This window comes from Sciurus carolinensis, chromosome 18 (assembly GCF_902686445.1).
Source record: "Sciurus carolinensis chromosome 18, mSciCar1.2, whole genome shotgun sequence".
In the NCBI taxonomy this organism is placed as follows: domain Eukaryota; kingdom Metazoa; phylum Chordata; class Mammalia; order Rodentia; family Sciuridae; genus Sciurus; species Sciurus carolinensis.
In genome coordinates, this window is record NC_062230.1 from 18,896,691 (window position 1) to 18,918,615 (window position 21,925).

At 40.6% G+C, this 21,925-nt stretch overlaps 2 pseudogenes; one reads left to right on the plus strand and one right to left on the minus strand.

Moving 5' to 3' along the window:
* Positions 1 to 3,831: 3,831 nt before the first annotated feature.
* Positions 3,832 to 4,309, plus strand: LOC124970064 (INO80 complex subunit C-like; annotated as a pseudogene).
* Positions 4,310 to 17,451: 13,142 nt separating this feature from the next.
* LOC124969927 (eukaryotic translation initiation factor 5A-2-like) lies at positions 17,452 to 17,991 on the minus strand (annotated as a pseudogene).
* Positions 17,992 to 21,925: the final 3,934 nt, after the last annotated feature.

A 21,925-nucleotide genomic window follows, 5' to 3' on the forward strand; every position in this document is an offset into this window, starting at 1 on the left:
CACCAAAGACAGGAAGGGGAGAAAAAGAGAAGTAGATGGCATAAGACTGTTAGAGACTCAAAGGAAGAGGGCGGAGGCTCTAGTGCCCAGCCCCACTGGACCTTCCTCAGGGGACTGCACATAGCCTGCCCTCCCTCCCTGCCCAAATTCCTGACCCCAATGGTAAAGGTCACTCTCCAAAAGATGCAGTTTGTCACCTAGGGTTGGCCAAAGCATTATGAAAGCAAGCTAAATAGCTTTGAGCCTGCCTTCTGGACTGTGTGTCCTGAACGTTAATACAGATCAAATGAGTGTAAGAGATCCAACCTTGTGTCTCCTTAAAAACCCTTAGCAAAAAATGTCCCTCCTCCAGCCTCTGGAAATGGGAGCATCCTTCACCAAAGCTGTTCTTTATAGCCATCAACAAGGACAACCCAGTACAGAGAAAGATGATGTTTTTATAATATTTTGCTTTTTAAAAAGCCTCAAACCGGTTATCCAAGAATTTTCACCTCCAAGAACTTATCTTAGGAAATAGCTAAGAGCTGAACCTGGTGGCTCCTATTGGTAGTCCCAGTTACTTGGGAGGCTAGGGCAGGAGGATTACTTGAGCCTGGAAGTTTAGGGCCAGCATAATGAGATCCTGTCTCTTTAAGAAAAAAAAAAAAAGATGAAGAAGAAGAAAAAGTATTTAAAAAATTACTAAGAAGTGCAGTCAGAGGTTCATATAAGATCATTCATTGCAGCAGTATAATAGTGAAAAACTAGAACATCCTGAATAACCAAAAGAAGAATGTTTAAATGATATCTTACTCTGTAATCTATTCTTACATTCCATCGCGTATAACTCAAACTGAATCTGTAATTCAAAGACACAGGAAAATACTTTCACCAAACACAGAACAATAAACTATATCTTATATGTGGCTGCTAATGTAATTTCTAATCCAATGATTTTCTTCACTTTCTTAACACATTTTCTTTTGCTCCTAGTGCTACTTTCCTAATAACCAAATAATGGAAATAATGTTTACCAGCTGAAAAATATTCCATAAAAATTCTGCACATTTTGTTTAAAATTATACATACATATATAAGTATGTGGTTGAGTGCCATGGTACACATCTGTAATCCCAGCAGCTTGAAAGACTAAGGCAGGAAGATGGAAGTTCAAGGCCAGCCTGGGCAGCTTGCAAAATCCTATGTCAAATTTCTAAAAATTTAAAGGACTAAGAGAGCCAGGCCCAGTGGCACATGCCTGTAATCCCAGCAACTCGGGAGACTGAGGCAGGAGGATCACAAGTTAAAGGCCAGCCTCAGCAGTTTAGCAAGATCCTATCTCAAAATAATAAATTAATTAATTAAAAGGGCTGGGGATGTCTCTCAGTGGTAGGGTGCCCTGGGTTCAATAGTGAAAACCTGTTGTACCAGGGGGAAAAAAAGGACCAAGGTGTAGCTCAGAGGTAGAGTGCTTGCCTGCCATGTTCAAGGCATCCTCAGTACCAAAACATATATGTATATATGCAGGAAAACAAAAATGTTAACAATGGTTAGCCCCAAGATGGTAGGGTTACAGATGTATCCCAGTTATCTATTACTTCATTGCAATTCACTTCAAAGTTTAGTGACTTAAAACAGTGACACATTATTATCTGTCATGGTTCTATGAATATACTGGCCTCAGCAGTTCCCACTGGAGTTATCCCACATGATCACAGTCACATCATGACTGGGGTTAGAGGCATCCAAAGGCTCTCGGGTGGACTTCTAAAATGGGTCACTCGTGTGGCTGACCATTGATGCTGGCTGTAGATGAGAAGTTCGGTTGGGGTTGTCAACTGCAGACCTACATGTGCCCTCTCCGCGTGACTTCGGCTTCTCCCAGCATGGTGGCTACTTTTCAGGAGCAAGTGTTCCAAGAGGTTTCCAACCCCTTTAAGAGATAGAAACTGAAGAGCTACTTCCACCATTTTCTGTTCATCAAGCAGTCCCAGAGCCCATTCACATTCCTGGAGAAAAGACCCAGATCTCATTTCTCATAGTTGTGCCCAAAGGACAGTGGCTACCTTTAATCTGCCACAGAGTGATTTCAATTTTTTTCTTTGTATTTAAAATTTAATACAAAAAAAGAATCAGTTTTAAAATCGGAAAAAAAAAATTCCAATAGATAATTTAAAACAATGAAGTGCCTCTATCAGTTAAAAGGTTTAAGAAAGGAGGAACAAGGCCATGGGCCCTTGATGAGAAGATATTTACTAGGACGTGGGGAGTGGTTTAATAGATAAGATGAGTTTGTTTGGGTCAGGCGTGGTGGTGGCACACGCCTGTAATCCCAGCAACTTGGGAGGCTGAAGCAGAAGGATTGCAAGTTTGAGGCCAGTTTGGGTCATTTAGTGAGACTGTCTCAAAATAAAAGTTGTTTTAAAAAGGACTAAGAGTGTAGCTCAGTGGTACCTGTTTCAATCCCCAGCACCAAAAAAAATGTTTGTTGTGGTAAAAGTTTTCACATTCTAACCACCACAAGGGGCTACTCTAACTCAGAAGTTGAAGCCCATCCTTGTCCTAATAGTGGCCAAGGTTCCACTGTCTGTAAAAACACAGGCAAAGTCTCAGAGTGACTGTCCAATATGCAGAGCTTTTCTCAAAGGCCCACCAATGGGTGTGTCCCTGACTAGGCGACTGAAGCTGGTTACATATTTACAGGCTGCCAATCTCTCCATCCCACTTGTCCCCTACCCCCACAGCTGATAAAATATTAACTTGAAACTGAGCACAGCAACTTCCTGTAATCTCAGTGACCCAGAGGCTGAGGCAGGAAGATCCCAAGTTCCAGGTCAGCTTCAGCAATTTAGGGAAGCTCTGTCTTAAATTTTAAAAATAACAAGAGGAAGGGCTGGGTATGAAACTCAGTGGTAGAGCACTCCTGGTTTCGATCCCCAGTACCAAAATAAAATTAGCTTTGGGTCCTCTATAAATGGATCCTGAGACAAGGATTCAATTACACGTAATATATTTGGAAGATGATCCGGGAAACGCTAGTGAAAAGTGCAGAAAGAAGGAGTTCATAAAAGATATGTGATGAAACAAGTTACTACTGTGGACAACTGATGCTCAATACAGTGAGAAATTTTGGAAGCCATTTTAGAACAGGCCTCACAGTTTCCTGCCTTCAGGGCAGGAGAACTAGATTTTTTTTTTTTTATTTTTTAGATGTTGATAGACTTTTATTTTATTCATTTATTTATATGTGGTGCTGAGGCTCAGACCCAGTGCCTCACACATGCTAGGCAAGCGCTCTACCACTGAGCCACCACCCCAGCCCCAAGAACTGGATTCTTAATTACAATTCACATCAGCTATTCGTTGAGTGGTTGTTTCTGGGGAAACCCGAATTCTCTGTGTATCCAGCTTGCCCAGGTAGAAGAGCTTCCAGGAGCCAAAGAAAACCCTCAGGCAAGTATTTGAGGGTGCTATAAGCAGGAAACCAGGCCAACTTGCATAAGAATGTTAAATGCCAACAGATCACGAATGATGCAACTACAGCGTTTGCTACAGATGCTCAAAAATGTGCATGCTAGGTGGAGTGGAGGGTGGGCGCCTGTGCGTGCCCAGTGCTGGGCTGGGCGCAAGGGTCTGGCCGGCTGAGGTAGATGCTGGTCGGTGGTGTAAATGAGTACTTTTTCCCCTCTTAGTTTGGATGCTTTGGCTTTGATTAGAGTCATCTTGTGTTGTGAGGCTAGAAGGGGAGGTGGGTGGTTATTACAGATTTAGTACAAGGACCATCCATTCCCAGCCAGGTCACATTTCGAGTGAGACACATGACTTTCTGAGTGTCATTGAAAGGGTGTCGGCATGGAAGTCATGAATGAAAATAAAATGGTGTCCTCTGAGTTTAGCACAGGACCAGTGGAAAAAGCTGCCAAACCTTTGCCATTTAAGGATCCCAACTTTGTGCACTCTGGCCATGGTGGTGCAGAACGTGGCAAGAAGAACAGAACCTAGAAGAACCTGAAACAAATTCTCACTGCTGAAAGGGCATTGCTGTGGCAACTGAATGAGCCTAACTACTTTAGTGTTGATGCTCCTCCATCCTTTATACCAGTCAAGAAGTATTCTGATGTTTCAGTCTTCTTGTTCATGTACTATGAAGTTTGGTCTCCAGTGTGGCAGTGTTGAGAGATGATGGAGCCTTTAAAAGGCCCACTACACAGACCCCCAGAGCAAGCTGCAGTTCAGCACCATCGAAGAGTTTGCCTACATTCGGAGGCTGCCATCCGATGTCATCACAGGCTACCTGGCCCTAAGGAAGGCCACAAGCATTGTTCCCTGAGCCTGAGCAGTGGAGATGAAGTGGGAACTCTTTCAGAGGCAGACTCTGGGCTCGTGATTTTGTTTCATGGAAACCAACTCATTCTGCTGTCAATCTGAAAATGTCCGTGCTGTGCCTTGGAAAGAATGTTTGGCTTTAATTTAAGGATTTTCTTTTTTATTTCTGTGTTTTCCCTCCAAGTGTGATATTTCCTATTGATTTAAATTATACTTCAGTTGTTGCCTCAAGTAAAATTGTTTGACAAAAGACAATAAAATTGTGCTTTTAATTTTTTTAAAAAATGTGCATACTAAGCAAGTGCACTACCATCAAGCTACATCCCCAGTCCTTCAATGTTCTTTTCATATCACTTATCATTACATGAAATTGTATTATATATTTTCATTGTCTACTTTCTGACTCCTCTACTAGACTAAGTTCTGTGGGAGGAGAGATTCTTGACAATCTTGCTCATCACTGTATCTCCAGTGCACAGGTAGTAACTGCTTCATAATAGCCAGCCAATAAAAATTGAGTAAGAGAGAATTCTGGGAATATGACTAAGAAAGCCCCAGGCATTCACCTCACCATCTACACAGGAATTGTACTGGCATCTGTCTGAGGTATTATTTGGGGGCTCTGGAGTCTATTCAAAGGTTTGCAACTTCCAGGGAAAGGCTTGGATAGTAAATTGTGGGTAATTTTGGCCAACTTCAGCTCTTAGCACTATAGCAGTAACCAATACCCCATTACCAATCCCACGGCAGGCAGCTATGCATGCATTCCAGCAAATCCTGAATTTAGAGATGAAACTAGATTCCCTGATTCTGCTGGCAAAATGGGTTTGTGCAGGCTGCAGGCCTCACCAATTTCCTTCTGGGTTCTTTTCTCTTAGATTTGAAGAATTAAATCCATGGACAATAATGAAAGGGAAAAGAGAACAGAGTAGAATTTATTTAAGTGAGAAAAGAGAGAATTCGCATGATATGGGAGAGGACCTGATAGTGTTGCAGGGCTGGGCACTTCCAGGAAACTGAGGCAGCATGAAGAACTCCCACTTCAAACCCCAATTCTTGTGATCAAGTCAGAAAAATTTCAGATGTCACTCAGAGTAACAGGCATGAGTTTACTGAAGGGATAAGAAAAGGGAAAAGGGACACTCTCCAGGGGTAGAGTGGGTCATCTCAGAAAGGAGAGGGACAGAGAGCCTCTTCTGTACTCCAGTTTTGGGAGATCCTAAAGAAGTTTCCATAGGCTCCCACCCAGGTCCACCTTTTGACTTTTGACTGACAGCAGGATGACATCAGACTTTCAATTCCCCACTGCCATGACAACGCTAGGTCACTTTGGCCCTTGCTGACTGGTTCTAATTGGATTTTTAACCATACATTCTTACAGGTTTTATAGTTAGGAGAAATTATCCTTAGCTCCCTGAGTTCTGGGGTCTGTTCTGTTAAAAGGGTCACAAAGATCCTCCCCTTCAGAATAACTGGGTCTGTATTTCACCTGCAGATAACAGGTAGCTTGCTGAGGAATATGTCTATGCTGTCCACTTAAGCCAGGTAGGGCTGCAGGTAAAATGACTCTCAGAAAAGAAAGCAAGTGGGGGTCAGCACAGTGGGCCCATTTTACAGAATTATTCCCTTAACTCCATGTTCCCACCACTTGCATCTGTCTGCCCACTGTCACCAGGAGCTACTTGGGAGTGGATTATAGGAACCAGGGTGGACAGTAAGACTCCATCCTCCAAATATCAGGTTAGTCCTCCAACTGCTGATTGCTGTTCCTGATCTCAGGTTTGCAGATAGAGATGGGAAGTCAGTGTTGGACCACCCCCTCCTTGTTTCAAGTCATTCCATCTCTGACTACTGCAACTGGAAATTAAAAGATCCAGAGTCACCACCTCCACCTCTTCCTCCTCCTCCTCCTCCATTTTTCTCCTTTTTCTGCTTTGAGAGCCAAGCTTTTAGGCACTAGACATTCACAAGTAACTGCATTAAATAAGACCAAAAATTACAACAAAGCATAGAAAAGGGGAAAAATCTGATTTCCAGAATTTTCACATTATTATACAAAAAAAGTTCAGTTTTCAACAACAAAATAAAGCATAAGTCATACAAAGGAAAATATGTCCCATTCAAAGGAAAAAAATAAATAAACCAATAGAAACCATCCAGGAGCAAAAAACAAATCACAGATCTCTTAGACAAAATTGTAAAATATCTGTTTTAAAGATGCTCAAAGTCAGCATACACCCAGAGGACTTAAAGTCAGCAAACTATAATGACATGACCACATCAATGTTTATAGCTGCTCAATTCATAATACCTAAGCTATGGAACCAACCTAGACGCCTTTCAACAGATGAATGGATAAAGGAAATGTGGTACCTATACACCATAGAATATTACTCAGCCATAAAAAATGAAATTATGGCATTTGCCGGGAAATGGATCAAACTGGAAAGTGAAATAAGCCAATCCCAAAAAACCAAAGACCAGATATTCTCTCTGGTGTGCGGATGCTGACTCACAATGGGGCGGGGAAGGTTCACCAGATTGGACAGGGTAGAATGGGGGTAAGGGATTGGGGATGGGAATGGGAAAGACTGTAGAATGAATTGGACATAACTTTCCTATGTTCATATATGAGTACTTGACTAGTGTAACTGCACATCATGTACAACCACAAGAATGAGTACATATATACTTCATGTATGTATGATATGTAAAAATGCATTCTACTGTCATGTATAAAACAAATTTTAAAAATAATAATGTAGGGAAAAAGATGTTCAAAGAACAAAAGAAAGCCAAGAAAATAATGTATGATTACCCTATTATACATGTATGATTGCACAACTGGCATGACTCTGCAACATGTACAGCCAGAGGAATGAGAAGTTGTGCTCGATTTATGTAAAAGAAAGAAAAGAAAACAATGTATGAACAAAATATAAATATTGAAAAAGAGATTAAAAAAGAAACCAAAAGGTACAATAACTGAAATGAAATGAAAAATTCACTACAGAGAGTCAAAGGCAGATTTGAGAAAGTAGATGAAAAAAAAAAAGCAAATCTGAAGATAGGAAAATGGAAATTAAGTCCAAAGCACAGAAAGGAAAATTAGATTGAAGAAAAGTGAACAGTGTAAGGAAAGAACAGAATGGAATGCAGGAAATAAAGAAAAGACAGGCGACTTGTTTTAGTCAACTATTTCACTGCTATGACTAAATGATCTGACCAGCACAATTATAGAGGAAGAAAAGTTTATTTGAGGGCTTATGGTTTCAGAGGTCTTAGTCCATAGAAGGCCAGCTCCATTCCTCAGGGCTCGAGATGAGGCTGAGGTGAGAGAGGGTTGCAGAGGGAAGCAGCCTACATCACAGTGATCAGGAAGCAGAGAGACTCCACTCTCCAGATAGAAAATATATACCCATAGCCATGCCTCAGTTTCCACCTCCTCCAACCACACCCTACCACTTCAATTAATCTCAAGGATTAATTCACTGATTGGGTTAAGACTCTTACAACACAATCATTTCTCCTCTGAACCTTCTTGCATTGTCTCACACATGAGCTTTTGGGGGACACTTCAAATCCAAACCATAACAGTAAGTAATTTAGAAGTGATTTAAAGTATATGGGATCTCCAAAAAATTTCACCAAAAAACTTCTAGAACTAATAAATGAATTCAGCAAAGTAGCAGAATATAAAATTACTCAAAAATCTAAAGTATTTCTATTCACAAAATAAATCCTCTGAAAGAGAAATTAGGAAAACTACCCCATTCACAATAACCTCAAAAAAATTAAATACTTGGGAATCAGTCTAACAAAAGAGGTGAAAGACCTTTACAATGACTACAAGAACACTAAAGAAATTAAAGAAAACCTTAGTAGAATATGGAAAGATCTCCCATGTTCTTGGATAGGCAGAATTAATGTTGTCAAAATGGCATTATACAGATGCAATGCAATTCCAACTAACATCCTAATGACATTCCTCATAGAAATTGAGAAAGCAACCATGAAATTCATTTGGAAAAATAAGAGACCCAAATTAGTCAAAGTAATTCTTAGCAGGAAGAGTGAAGCAGAAGGTATCAAAATACCAGAACTTAAACTATACTACAGAGCAATAGTAACAAAAATGGCATTGGTATTGGCACCAAAATAGACAGGCAGATCAATGGTACAGGATAGAAGATATAGAGACATACCCACATAAGTACAGTAACCTCATACTAGACAAAGGTGCCAAAAACTTACAATGGAGAAAAGATAGCCTGGTCAACAAATGGTGCTGGGAAAACTGGAAATCCATATGCAGTAAAATGAAATTAAAACCCTATCTCTCACCATCTACAAAACTCAACTCAAAATGGATCAAGGATCTAGGAATTAGACCTGAGACCCTTCATCAAATAGAAGAAACAATAGGCCCGAATCTCCATCACAATGGCTTAGGACCAGACTTCCTTAACAAGACTCCCAAAGTGCAAGAAATAAAAGCAAGAATCAATAAATGGGATGGATTCGAACTATAAAGCTTTTTCTCAGCACAGGAAACAATAAATAATGTGAAGAGAGAGCCTACAAAGTAGAAAATCTTTTCCACACACACTTCAGATAGAGCACTAATCTCCAGAATTTATAAAGAACTCAAAAAACTTAACACCAAGAATACAAATAACCCAATCAATAAATGGGCTAAGGAACTGAGTAGACACTTCACAGATGATTTACAAGCAATCAACAGATATATGAAAAAAAAGGTTCAATGTCTCTAGTAATAAGAGAAATGCAAATCAAAACTACCCTAAGATTTCATCTCACCCCAATTTAGAATGGCTACTATCAAGAATACAAGCAACAACAGGTGTTGGCAAGGATGTGGATAAAAAGGTACACTCGTACATTACTGATGGAATTGCAAATTGGTGCAGCCACTATGGAAAGCAGTATGGAGATTCCTTAGCAAACTTGGAATGAAACCACCATTTGACCCAGCTATCCCACTCCTTGGCCTATACCAAAGGACTTAAAATCAGCATACTACAGTGACACAGTCACATCAATGTTTATAGCAACTCAATTCACAATAGCTAGATTGTGGAACCAATCTAGATGTCCTTCAACAGATAAATGAATAAGAAACTGTGGTATATATACACAATGGAATATTATTAGGCCATAAAGAAGGATAAAACTATGGCATTTACAGGTAAATGAATGGAGTTGGAAAATATCAGGCTAAGTGAGATAAGCCAATCCCAAGCCAAAGGTTTTCTCTGATAAGTGGATGATGATACATAATAGGGGGGAATAGGGAAGAATGGAGGAATGTTGGCTTGTGTAGAGGGAAATGAGGGGATGGAAGGGGTGGGGAAAGGAAAGATGGTGGAATGAGACAAACATCATTACCCTATGTACATGTGTGATCACATGAATGGTGTGACTCTACATCATGTACAACCAAAGAAATGAAAAGTTGTACTCCATTTGTGTACAAGGAATCAAAATGCATTCTGCTGTCATGTATAACTAAATAGAACAAATAAAATAAAATAAATAAGATAAAATAAAAAATAAAGTATACAGGATTTCAATGATGGAGCAAGTTCTTAGCATTCAAGAGGTCCTGGTTTTAATACCCAGCACCAAAAATAAATGAATAACTAAAGGGGATGTGTGACAGTTATATGCAAATATTCAGCCATAAGGAAGAACAAAATTATGCCATTTTCGGGGAAATTGATAGATCTGGAGAGTATTGTGAAATAAGCTAACCCCAAAAAACCAAAGGTCAAATGTTCTCTCTGATATGTGGATGCTAACACACAACAAGAGGGTGGGAAGGGAAGAATAGAAGTTCATTAGATTAAACAAAGGGGAATGAAGGGAAAGGAGGGGGATAAGAATAGGAAAGATAGTAAAATGAATCCACATAACTTTCCTATGTTCATAAATAAATACACAACCAGTGTAACTCCACATCATGTAAATCCACAAAGATGGAATCCTAATTAGAATAAGTTATATTCCATGACTCCAGGTATGTATATGACAAAATATACTCCACTGTCATGTATATCTAAAAAGAACAAATAAAAATTAAATTTTAAAAAACTGAACTACTGATCACTCTCAATCTTGCTCTACCTCAGCCTGACCAACCTGGGTATTAACCGATACCCAGGGTCAGCCAAAGCCTGAATGATTTGACCAGTAAAGACGCAATGGACCATTCTTAGTTTCTAACTGTTTATCACTCACATGGCAAAAGTAAGAGAATACAAAGTTCCTTATGGTTCATGTCTTGTACATCAAAAATGATGTCACAGAAAAAAGGGGGTTATATTCTAGACACAGCTTAAGCTGCTTTAGCCTGTAGCTCTGTTGTCAGGTGTTTAGGGGGACTATAAGGCAAAAAGTCTCATACTTTGTCAAACCTGAGAAATAAGAAATTGCCTTCTGCCTCCCTCCTAAGGCAGGTAGGAAGGTGAGTGGGAGAATACCCCACAATAGTCACTGACAGGCCTCCTACTCTCTGTTCAGAGGGAATCATAAAATATTTCACCACAACTGAGATTATCTGTGATCCAAGCCTTGGCTAGTATGGCCTGTGTAATGCATACAAGTTCACTAGGGCACCATGGTGGAACTGTTCCCCTACATTCATTCTATCAAGGGCAACAGCATCCTTCTGGTTGCTCAGACCAAAGTCCTCAGGAACTCCCAAGACTCTTCTCACCCACTCTCCTATTACCAAAATCATGGAATCCATCCTCATCCTGCCCAGACTATTACAGAAGCCTCTTTCTGTGCCCCATTTCTTCTACACTAGCCTCCCTCCAGAGTCAGTTTTCAATACAACAGCCAGAGGAATCCTTTTAAAATACAATCCATCTCATTATGATCCTCTGCTCAAAACCTTGCAAAGCCTCAACTCCCTGAAAGTAAAAGCCCAGTCCTGCTGGGCATGGTGGTACATGCCTATAATCCCAGCTGCTCAAGAGGCTGAGGCAGGAGGATTCCAAGTTCAAGGTCAGCCTCAGTAACTAAGCAAGGCCCTAAGCAACTAAGTGAGACCCTGTCTCTGAATTAAAAACAAAAGGGCTGGGGATGTGGCTCAGTGGTTAAGCTCCCCTGGGTTCAACCCGTAGGGCCAAAAAAAGAAGCCAATGCTTTCTAAAACCTACAAGGTCGTATGTGGTGTGTCATCCCATGCCTCCGCCCTTACCATTCTGAGCTCATCTCCTTTTCTCTATCCATTGTTCCTTCCACTACCCTTGCTCTTCTTCAAACATGCCAGACACTCCTCCATCATAAGGCCAATCACACTGGCTATTCCTTCAGACTGAACGATTCTTCCCCCAGATATCTGACTCACTCCCTCCCCTCCTTCAAATGAGTGAGTTTTATATCACATGACTCTCTATTCACAACTTCAAAGATCATCTTTCTACATTTCTTATCTCAAAATTTTTTCAGCTTTGCTCTCAAGAGAAGGAAGGTATCATGGTCTCCTTCATCTCCCACTGCCTCACCTGGCTTCTCTCTTCCTAGTAAAATCTCCAAGACCCACTTTTCCAAATCTTTCCCCCTTGCCCACATGGACAAATTGTCTCTATCTAAACTCTTCCAATTTGCATGATTAACCACACTCAAAAGAACTTGCCACACAGGATCAACTCTGGAAGAAGGTTCTGGAAGTACTAATAACAACATATTGGTTTTCCATTCATACTGCATGGTCACTAACACTCAATTAAAAGTGGTACAACTTCATTCACCCTCAACCATCTGATCAAGCCTCTGGGGTATGAGGTCAAATAGAGGGCTAAAATCCTAGCTCTATAAGTATGTGACCTTGAGTAAGTTATTCTTGGACCTTATTGCCCTCATCTGGAAATTGAGGGTAGTAATACTATGAATATCTTGGGGTTGTTGTGACAATTAAATAATAAAATAGATGACAATGTAGATGTAATGAATGCTCAGTCCACATTAGCTGTAATTATTCTACTAAGTCTTTAATCCATGTACATGTATGGGTACCATAGATTCAAAAACACATAAAGGAAATACATATATTGGCTCAAAGTTACCAGTTGTTCAGGTAGAAGCATCCTACCCCACTCCACTGCTCTCTTAATTGTCTAATCAGGAAACAAATGCCGGAAAGAGGAAGAAACGGTTCTACCGCAGGTTTGGTGGAAAGTTCAAGGGGTTCCATTAAGGTCACACTAAGAGTGTGGTTGGCTAGAGATCACTTTGGGGACAGAGAAGGCCATTTCACCATCCTTAAAACAGTTCCTCTTGCTTCCCACCCTTGAGAGTAGAAGTAGCTCAGGGCCTGAACTGAACAGGGCAGGAGGATAAAACCAATTCCTTTAGTAGTACATGAAGGAAGTTACACTAGTTGGGGATTTTATGTGTGTTCTTTTGCTTCTAGAGGATGAATACAAATATCAAAAGGCAACAATCTCTTCACAACTCTATAAGACAAATCATTTCTGAAGAATGTGTCAGATATGTCCCATGCAAGTTTGAGCCTGACCCAAGAAGTCATTGAATTATATTTTCTCCCCAATTATATTGACTATGCAAACAATATGATGGCAATATTTTAAAGAATAAGAAAAAACAATACACAGTCCCACCACATATCAGCTTTTCTGCACTAACTCCCAGGCAGATACAGTTTACCAACCAGTCATGATGGAGTAGGTTAAACTCTGTATCATGGTTTTACCATATAACATTTTAACGCAAACATATCTCATGTAGCTTTTATAAGTCATAATTGTAATTTTAATGGGCATAAAATATTCCCTTGATAACTTTTAGCATTTTACTACTTTAGGTAGTGCTGCACTAAATGATTTTCTATCTTTATAACTTTTTGCTTCTTTGGAATTTTTCCCTCCAGATGTTATTTTTTTTAATTAAAGACTGGAGTCAGGTATGTTGACCATTTCCTGTAGTTCCAGTGGCTTGTGGCTTGGTAGGATAATTACAAGTTCAAAGCCAGCCTCAGCAACCTAGCAAGGCTCTAAGCAACTTAGCAAGACCTTGTCTCAAAACACAAAAAGGGCTGCAGATGTGACTCAATTGTTAAGCACCCCTGGATTCAATCCCCAGTACAACAACAACAAAAAAAAAGTTTAAATGACATGGGCAAACAGGTGTTGGCGAGGATGTGGGGAGAAAGGTACACTCATACATTGCTGGTGGGGCTGCAAATTAGTGCAGCCACTCTGGAAAGCAGTGTGGAGACTCCTTAGAAAACTTGGAATGGAACCACCATTTGACCCAGCTATCCCACTCCTTGGCCTATACCCAAAGGACTTAAAATCAGCATGTTACAGAGATACAGCCACATCAATGTTCATAGCTGCTCAGTTCACAATAGCCAGATTGTGGAACCAACCTAGATGTCCTTCAACTGATGAATGGATAAAGAAACTGTGGTATATATATACAATGGAATATTACTCAGCCATAAAGAATGATAAAATTATGGCATTTGCAAGCAAATGGATGAAATTGGAGAATATCATGCTAAGTGAGATAAGCCAATCTCAAAAAAACAAAGGACGAATGATATGGCTAATAAGTGGATGATGACACATAATGGGGGGTGGGAGAGGTTAGTGTTAGGGTTAGAGTTAGGGTTAGGGAGGGGGGCAAGAATGGAGGAAGGAAGGACTGTATAGAGGGAAAAGAGGGGTGGGAGGGGTGGGGGGGAAGGGAAAAAATAACAGAATGAATCAAACAGCATTACCCTATGTAAATTTATGATTACACAAGTGGTATGCCTTTCTCCATGTACAAACAGAGAAACAACATGTATCCCATTTGTTTACAATAAAATAAAAAAAAATTTTTTTAAATGACATGGGCAAATTAAATGCACCATTGGGACCTTCCATTTTTACTACCAAATGACTTTCCAAATGGGTTGTCCAGCATGCATTTTATTTTTTTAACTGATTTTATTTTTATGTGGTGCTGAGGATTGAACCCAGAGCCTCATGCATGCCAGCAAGCGCCCTACCACTGAGCCACAAACCCAACCCCAAGGCATTTTATTTAAGTCAACATTTACAGAGTGTGTTATAATTTTGAATCATTTCCTAAGTTTCATCTCAACTACCATGGCAGGTCAACATGACTTCTACTTCCTAGGGCAGATAACTTAATTGGTTAACTCCAATTGACTGGAAAAGCTACCTACAGGTTTCTCAGCCAGCCCTTCAGCTGGGAGTGACCACATGGCCACATTGTGACCAATGAGACATAAGGAAAAGTTCACAAGGGTTTCTGGGAAAGTGCAGATGGACAGTGAAGCTGACTCCTCCCCTCCCTGCACTTCCTGTCTAGAATGTGGAAATAATGCCTGAGGCAAATCAAGTTATGAAAGAACAAAGGTACCAGGAAGGGAATGTAGTCTATTCAAAGAATAGATCAGAGAGACCATGAGGGAGCCACACAGCCTCCGAGATGGAGGTGAAGAGTGAGATGAGAGAATGCTTTCCCACTTTAGTTCACCCACACACAACCTCATGCCTCAGCCCCTACAGATCTTCACACCATGCCCCCATTTTCTTGTAGAAATTTGGGACAAGTCTCTTTTCCTATCAACAATCAAATCTGCAAGGATTGTTTGCAGCTGTTCTCACAGTTTCTGTTCCATGGTGGTAGACTCAAAGGATCAAGACCAGTTAAGGATTTTGTTCTTCCCACACCACACAGGGAGAGGAGTCTGTTCACGCATGAGAAGTCACGTGATTGCTGTCTGAAACATCTGTGTCCTGCAGAACAGTGTGAGATCAAGCAGCCTATAGGGGAGTCAGTAAAACTGATACCAAAAGCTTGGTCCTTCTCCCCAGGGGGTACCAGGAATGGTCTCCCATACACTATTTCTTTCTGGACTTAATTTAAGCCTGCTTCTAGCAGATAATCTTAATGAAGAAAGCAATTGGTAACACCTTATCCCACTGAAGGTCGGTTTCCTGCCATCATATAACCACCACCTTTTTGAAGGTATTATTTATCTTTTCTGTTTTCTTACAGATTGGGGTCTCCAGGATGTGTGTAACTTCATCATATTCTATGTTTTGCTCTCCTGTTGGGTCACTTTTGCAATGAAAGCTGGCCCATTGTCACTTTGCATGGAGGAAAGGGATCCTACATCTTGGAATTGGCTCCTTCAAAGGGGCTTTAGTTTTTTTTGAAGCTTTTTCTCTTCTGGTGGGATACTAAAGAAGGTATCTACCAGTATAATCAAATATCTGAATTTTCCTATGGCACAGGGCATTTAGGTAAAATCTATTTGTCAATCATCAAATGTCTGCATTTATACATATTGTTTTCCTTTTACAGTAGGCTGCCTTCCAGTCCAGATGGTTTCAGGCACATAAGACACAGTTGAGTCACCTACTGAATATTCTGTTGGAGGCATGGCCTTCACAAGGGGAGCTTGATGAAATTTACCGAGGCATTCTTCCCATATTCAGCACTTTTCTGTAGGTGTTTAATCAAGGTCAGACCATACTTCAGGCAGGAGGATGAGCTCATGGGAATTTCATCTCCACTTAGTGGTGCTATCCCAGGAGTTGAAAAGAGCAATTACTGATAAATACCAACACTGACCTGTTTCTCATCCTCCTCAATATAAAAAGGTTTGCACCGGTCTCATTCAAGCTGAGATAATAGGGCCCTAATAAACAGTTTCCTCTTTGTGGTCCTTTTGGCTGCTCCATCAGCAGCCTGATTTCTCCAGTATCAATCTTCTGATGGATGGGACAGTGCATGATTGCCCCGTGCTTTGGTTTGACACAGCCTATATTAATTCCAGCATTTCAAGGGCATATTTAATGTCCTTGTTCTTAGCCATGAGCCTTCTTTCTTTCCAGATGGCTCCATGTATACATATCTCATGAAAGCATATCTTGAATCAGTATAAATGCTTACCTTCTTTCCTTTGGACAGTTTGAGAGCTTTTGACAAAGCAATTAGTTCAGCTTTCTGAGCAAATGTTTTCAGCAATGAAGCCTTGGCTTCTAGTACCCTGACCACAACATACTCAGTCATCTGCTCACTGTTATCCACAAGGCTGCTCCTGTCAGTGAAGAAGTCCCAGTCTGACTCTGTGAGAGGTTGATCAAGCAAATCCAACCTGCAAGGGTAAACAATCTCCAAGATCTCTGAGCAGTCATGTTGCATTGGTGCATTATCATCTGCTGGCAACAGGGTCAATGGATTTAAAACGGACACAGTTCCAAGGTTGGCATTTGTCTAACAAATATTTTAATGTCAAAAAATATTTCAAAGTGGTTGAAAAGAGCAATTACTGATAAATACCAACACTTATTCAACATGGTTGGAAAAAAGGCACTGCATAGTATCCTGCAAAGCAGGTTAGTCCTTTCAATGCCAGGGCATGGGAGAGACAAAAGTTAAAAGCAAAGATACAGCTAAAAAGCCACTTTCTGTTTTTTATGCTGATTACAAAGTTCCCAGATCAAAATCCATAGTTTACCAACCTTCTTTGCCACTGTCCTTTTTTTCTTCTTTACAATCTGACTTGCTCCTGTTCACCCAATAGTTTAGGGTCCCTGTCAATGATAAGCAGGTACTAAAACCACCAAATAAGGCTATATGAAGTCTGCCAACAAAGTGGCAAAGAATGATTTGACTGAGGTAATATACATTATTACACACAACCACCAAGGTAACTGACACTTCCTGATAATATGGTTTTTGTTTAAGGATTTGTGTTTGGCTGAAATGTAAAATTCCAATCTATAATCTATGCTATTTAAGTCTGAGATCAATGCAAAACAATTTAACTTAAAGGAGGTGGTACTTCGATACCACTAGATATTACATTATTTGATTTAAAACCTGGTGTATTAATCATTTTGTTAAAATTAAAGAACGATTTGCTCAGACAAATCATATCTGCTGAAGGTATCTTATCTATTTCTTGGACTCACATACTGAAAACTACAGAAATGTTATAGAAAAGACATAAAATTTATAAAGGAAAATTATACATCTTGGGTGTTTTTTTTTTTAAATACCAGCTGCCTGCAAAATGAACAAGCATAATTTCAAAACAGTTTTCAAAAATGAGGTTGTTTATGAAGGTCATAGCTTTTGTGACAACTTAGAACCAGACTTTAGATCTGCAGTTGATCCAAACCTAAACAGTTTGCTCATGTCTGATATTTCCATCTGTTTGCAGGGCTTTATAGCAATAGCATATTTTTCATTCATTGTACACATGACTGACACCTGTACATCTTCACCTGTATTGTACATTCCTTCTATTTCTTTGCTAGTTCACCTCCTGGCAGTTTAATATCCTCATGAACTTCACCAGTTTCTGTCAGTAGAGAAAAGTGACCATTCTGAATACTTTGGTTATCATTTCTGTTAATATTTGGGACACCCATCTTGTGAATAGAAGGGCAGATATCTTCATTTTTTGCCTGTGAAAATATCAATTCCAATGAGGTGTACCTTGGTATGACCATGCTTTCCAGGTTTGGAAGTTGACATCTCCACTGTTTTTGCATGCTCATCCTTTGAATACCACAAAGTCATTTTTGCACAGGACTAAGCACTGCAGAGGATAGTGTTGGAAGCCCCATCAACTCCAGTAGTGAAATCAGTTTCCTCCACCATGATGGGCTGAGGAAATGATAGTTTTCTGAGGGAATTTTCAGTGGGCACTGAGCACATTTTGCTTGTTCCTGTATACCTGTGCTAGTTAAGGCAGTACCCGGAGCCTCAAGGTTGACATTTAGATTGTCTAATAGGATGGCCTGGAATCTCCCACCCTCCTAGCAGTCGACTGATAGTCATCATTCTGTTTTAGTAGGACCAGGACCTGGTAAGGAGTAAATACAGTGATGAGTTGTCCTAGAGTGAACTTCTCAGTTTTTTGTAGTAAATCACAAGTGGGAGCCATCACCCAAAGGTGAGGACAAGAGACATTTTTTTTACCATGTGGTCAAACTGTTTTGACAAATAGGCTACTGGTCACCACCACATGTCTCCCAATGTCTGTAAGAGAACTTCAAGGGCTTTACCTTATCCCTCATGTACATATAGTCTGAACTTCTTTTTTAAGTCAGGCAGACTTATGACAGAGGCTGTCATGAGGCTCTGTTTTAACTTCTCAAGGTGACTTGGCCTTCTGGGGTCCAAATCAAAGATACTGTTAAGGTCTCCTACAAGGTTGGACACAAATATGACAGAACCCATCCATTCCCAGGAACCACATAACTGTCTCTCATCCCTGAGTTCTCTAAGGTTCAAGATAACCTGCTTTTAATCTGACATCAAACTTTGGCTGTCTTAGTTAATTCTGGAATCCCCATTAGGTGACATGTTGTTTACAAATCTGATCCTTTTTAGTGGACATCTCATATCCATATGAGTAGTTGTGGGATCTACTCCATGACCTGTATGAGAACTAAGCAGAACTGAGCCATTTACCGGGAAAATCTGGTCTTAGGAACTCGTCAGTTATTAATAACTGATCAAGATTGCCTTAGTCAAGTGGTTACCCTGCATTAGCTCACTGCTGAAGTTCAAATGCAGGCCCTGGATGTGGGAATGACCCGCTAGAGCCAAGTGGCTTCCTTAACTCCACCCCTTATCCTGCTTTTCATGAAGAAGCTTCTACCAACCCCTTTTGATCTATACCACTATAAATAAAGGAAGTGCAGGCTCCTTCCTTTGTTAGAGCCAGACTTTACGGACAGCTCAATCAGTTATACCCCTGCTTCAAAGATAATTCTGTCCTCTGCTGTAATTCCTAATAAATAAATTTCACTAGCCTTTTATTTTGCAGCCTGCCCATCCCTTCTACAAGAACCCTTTCCCTCGCCTGCACGGGATATGTGACAAGAAGTAGTAGTGTTTGAAAGGTAGTATTCATAGTTGGGACTGGCTATAAGCAGGTCACCTGCATATTGCAAAAGGGTTCTTTGATCCAACTATAATCTTCTCAGGTTTTTTGCTAGACTCTCATTAAATAGAGTAGAAGTTTTAAATCTCTAAGGTAGGACAGTCCAGCAATACTGGGTAGTTACTCCTGTACAAAGGTCCTGTCACTCAAAAACAAACAGTAATTGGGAATTCCTTTCCAAAGGAATGCAAAAGAATGCACACTTTAAATCTAGCACTGTGAACTAGCCATTGTTACCTGGCACTGCTGTCAGCAGGGTGCAATGATTTGGTACTGTGGACTGAATATACTAAATAATATTATTAATAGCTCTCAAGTTTTCCTTAAATTTGTACTTATTAGTGTGAGGGTTTTTTGTTTCTTTGTTTGTTTGTTTGCCCTATCATTTTTTTTTTAATAAGAAGGACTGGAGTATTATAGGGGATCTGGCAAAGCCAATTCAATCCATGTTTTAAAAATTTGCCCAGAAGAGGCTGGATCCTTATCAATGCCTCTAAGTCATTGATAAGCCTTATCTAAGGGGGTTATTTTTCTTCCTGGGGCAGGTTATTCCCTCCTTAAATAAAATCTCATTTGGAATAATATCGATCACCCTTCCCAGGATTACTTCAGCCCATACAGTCTTATTTACTTTTTTGTAGATCTCGAGAAAACAAACTGTTTCCTTCTCCTGGATGGCCAGTGAAAGATGGAACCAGAGAATTTTCTGGTGGCACTTGCAAATATAGTCGTTGCTTTTTAGGTGAAAAGGTTATCTGTGTATTTAACTAACACAAAAAAAATCATCAAGAGAAGAGGGATCAGACAATCTGGCATATACAAAAATCTCTGCCTTAATTTTCACTTTCCCAGGATGCATTCAAAGGGTTGGAGCACAGGATGGAGTTGAGCCTGACTTGTCACTCATCATTATCACAATGTCACCAACTTTCGGTTACCCACTGTCAGTTGTACCCAGGGGCTCCTGCTGGACCTTTTTCTTACAGTAGGCATATGAATTTTTGATGGAGGGAGGCCCTTCCTATCCTTTGAAATCCCTTTGCAGGAGATGTCAACAAAACATGAGTTCTGTGCCTCCTGGGTATTTATAACTTAAAGGCAGTATCAACTGTGAGGGATTTATGTCAGTTGCCCCTCCAATGACTGAAGTTTTTTTCTTGAATCAGGGCACTCTTTGAGATGAAGGTCACTTTGATCATATGGAGATTTTCAGGAGCCTCTCTCTGTAGAAACCAGTAAGGCCAAGCGGCAGGGGCCTACATACATGGGGACGCCAGAAGGCCCTTGTTTCTGCTTAGCAATGCGGGCAGCAGGCAGGGCTCCACCCAGAAGTGTCCACTGGCAGGCAAAAGAGCTCAGTGGTTTGGGGCACACGAGGTGCGGGAGCATGCATGGGAGGCCTTTCCTCTCCCTGTCTATCTCTGCCTCCCTCAGAGAGCAGCCAAGGCCTAGGGGCTTTTTCCCAGGTGCTGAGGTCAAATAAGTGACTCCTTTTTATCTGCACCTGAAGGCAATCCCTGATGTCTGTGGTGCAGCTACAGCACAGCTCAAGAAATCCAGGGCCATTAGCTTTTCTGAGCTGAACCTTAGAACATTAGATTATCCAACTTATCTTTCATAGTTGCTGTTTTTACAAGGAAAAGAGGCTGCAGTTTCTTTCTCTACTCTAGCTGTCCATTTTAAAGGCATAGCTGGGATTTGTTTTTCCTTCCTGCACGCAGTTATTTATCCTGCCAATCCCCCTGTGCATGTATGTTGAAGGGATGCCGTCATAGCAAGAATTGCTCTGCCCCAGTGATGGTTGTCCTGTTGGATCTTAAAAGGGGAACCTATGACCCAGACCATGATCTAGCAGTGCTGACACCCATTATTATATCTTTTTTGGCACACACATGCATACGCTCTTGAGTAAAGTAGGCTGGAAGGCAAGACAGAGGCTAAATCCTTTTTATTCATTTCTCTAAAGCTCGGGCAACTTTTCTGGGATTTTTCCCCCAATCCAAGGTTGGTGTCCCTGACCCACAGTGGGATGATTTGCAACTACTTGGGGCCAGGCTGAGAAACCATACCAGGCCTGCCAGTACTGGGGTGAAAATATTTATTTAAATCTTTTTTAACTTTTTCTTCTGGTGTCCTGCTATCCTTGCACACCAGAAGAGGTGCTAATTTTTGATTGCCTGTTTTTGCACCATCAACTTAATTCTTAAGTTCAGAATCCTTTACATGCAATTGCATAAAAGCCCGCACATAAAGAAGTTCTTCCATTTATTTGACCTGTGATAATCCAACTCTGCTGCAAGAGTGTATAATTATTCAGAAAAATCATTCACTGACCAGATCATGTTACAGTAAAACATCATCTTTTTCTTAGTCACAGGCTTATATTTATATGTGACCCTTTCAGCCAAGAGCTTTCCCAAGAGACTACCATGGGGATCAACGCAACATTCCCTGTGTCTTAAAAGGCCAGTAACCAATACAAACAAAAGACAGAGACAACAGGAGGGGAGTCCCAAAACCAGGGCAGAAAGATGGGAACCTTTAAAACAGACAGACAAGATTAGGGAGGAAATCCCCCAGGTTTCCAACTTCTACTTAACTGTGGCTCCTACACCATGGTACCATGGATGTCCCCCCAAAAAG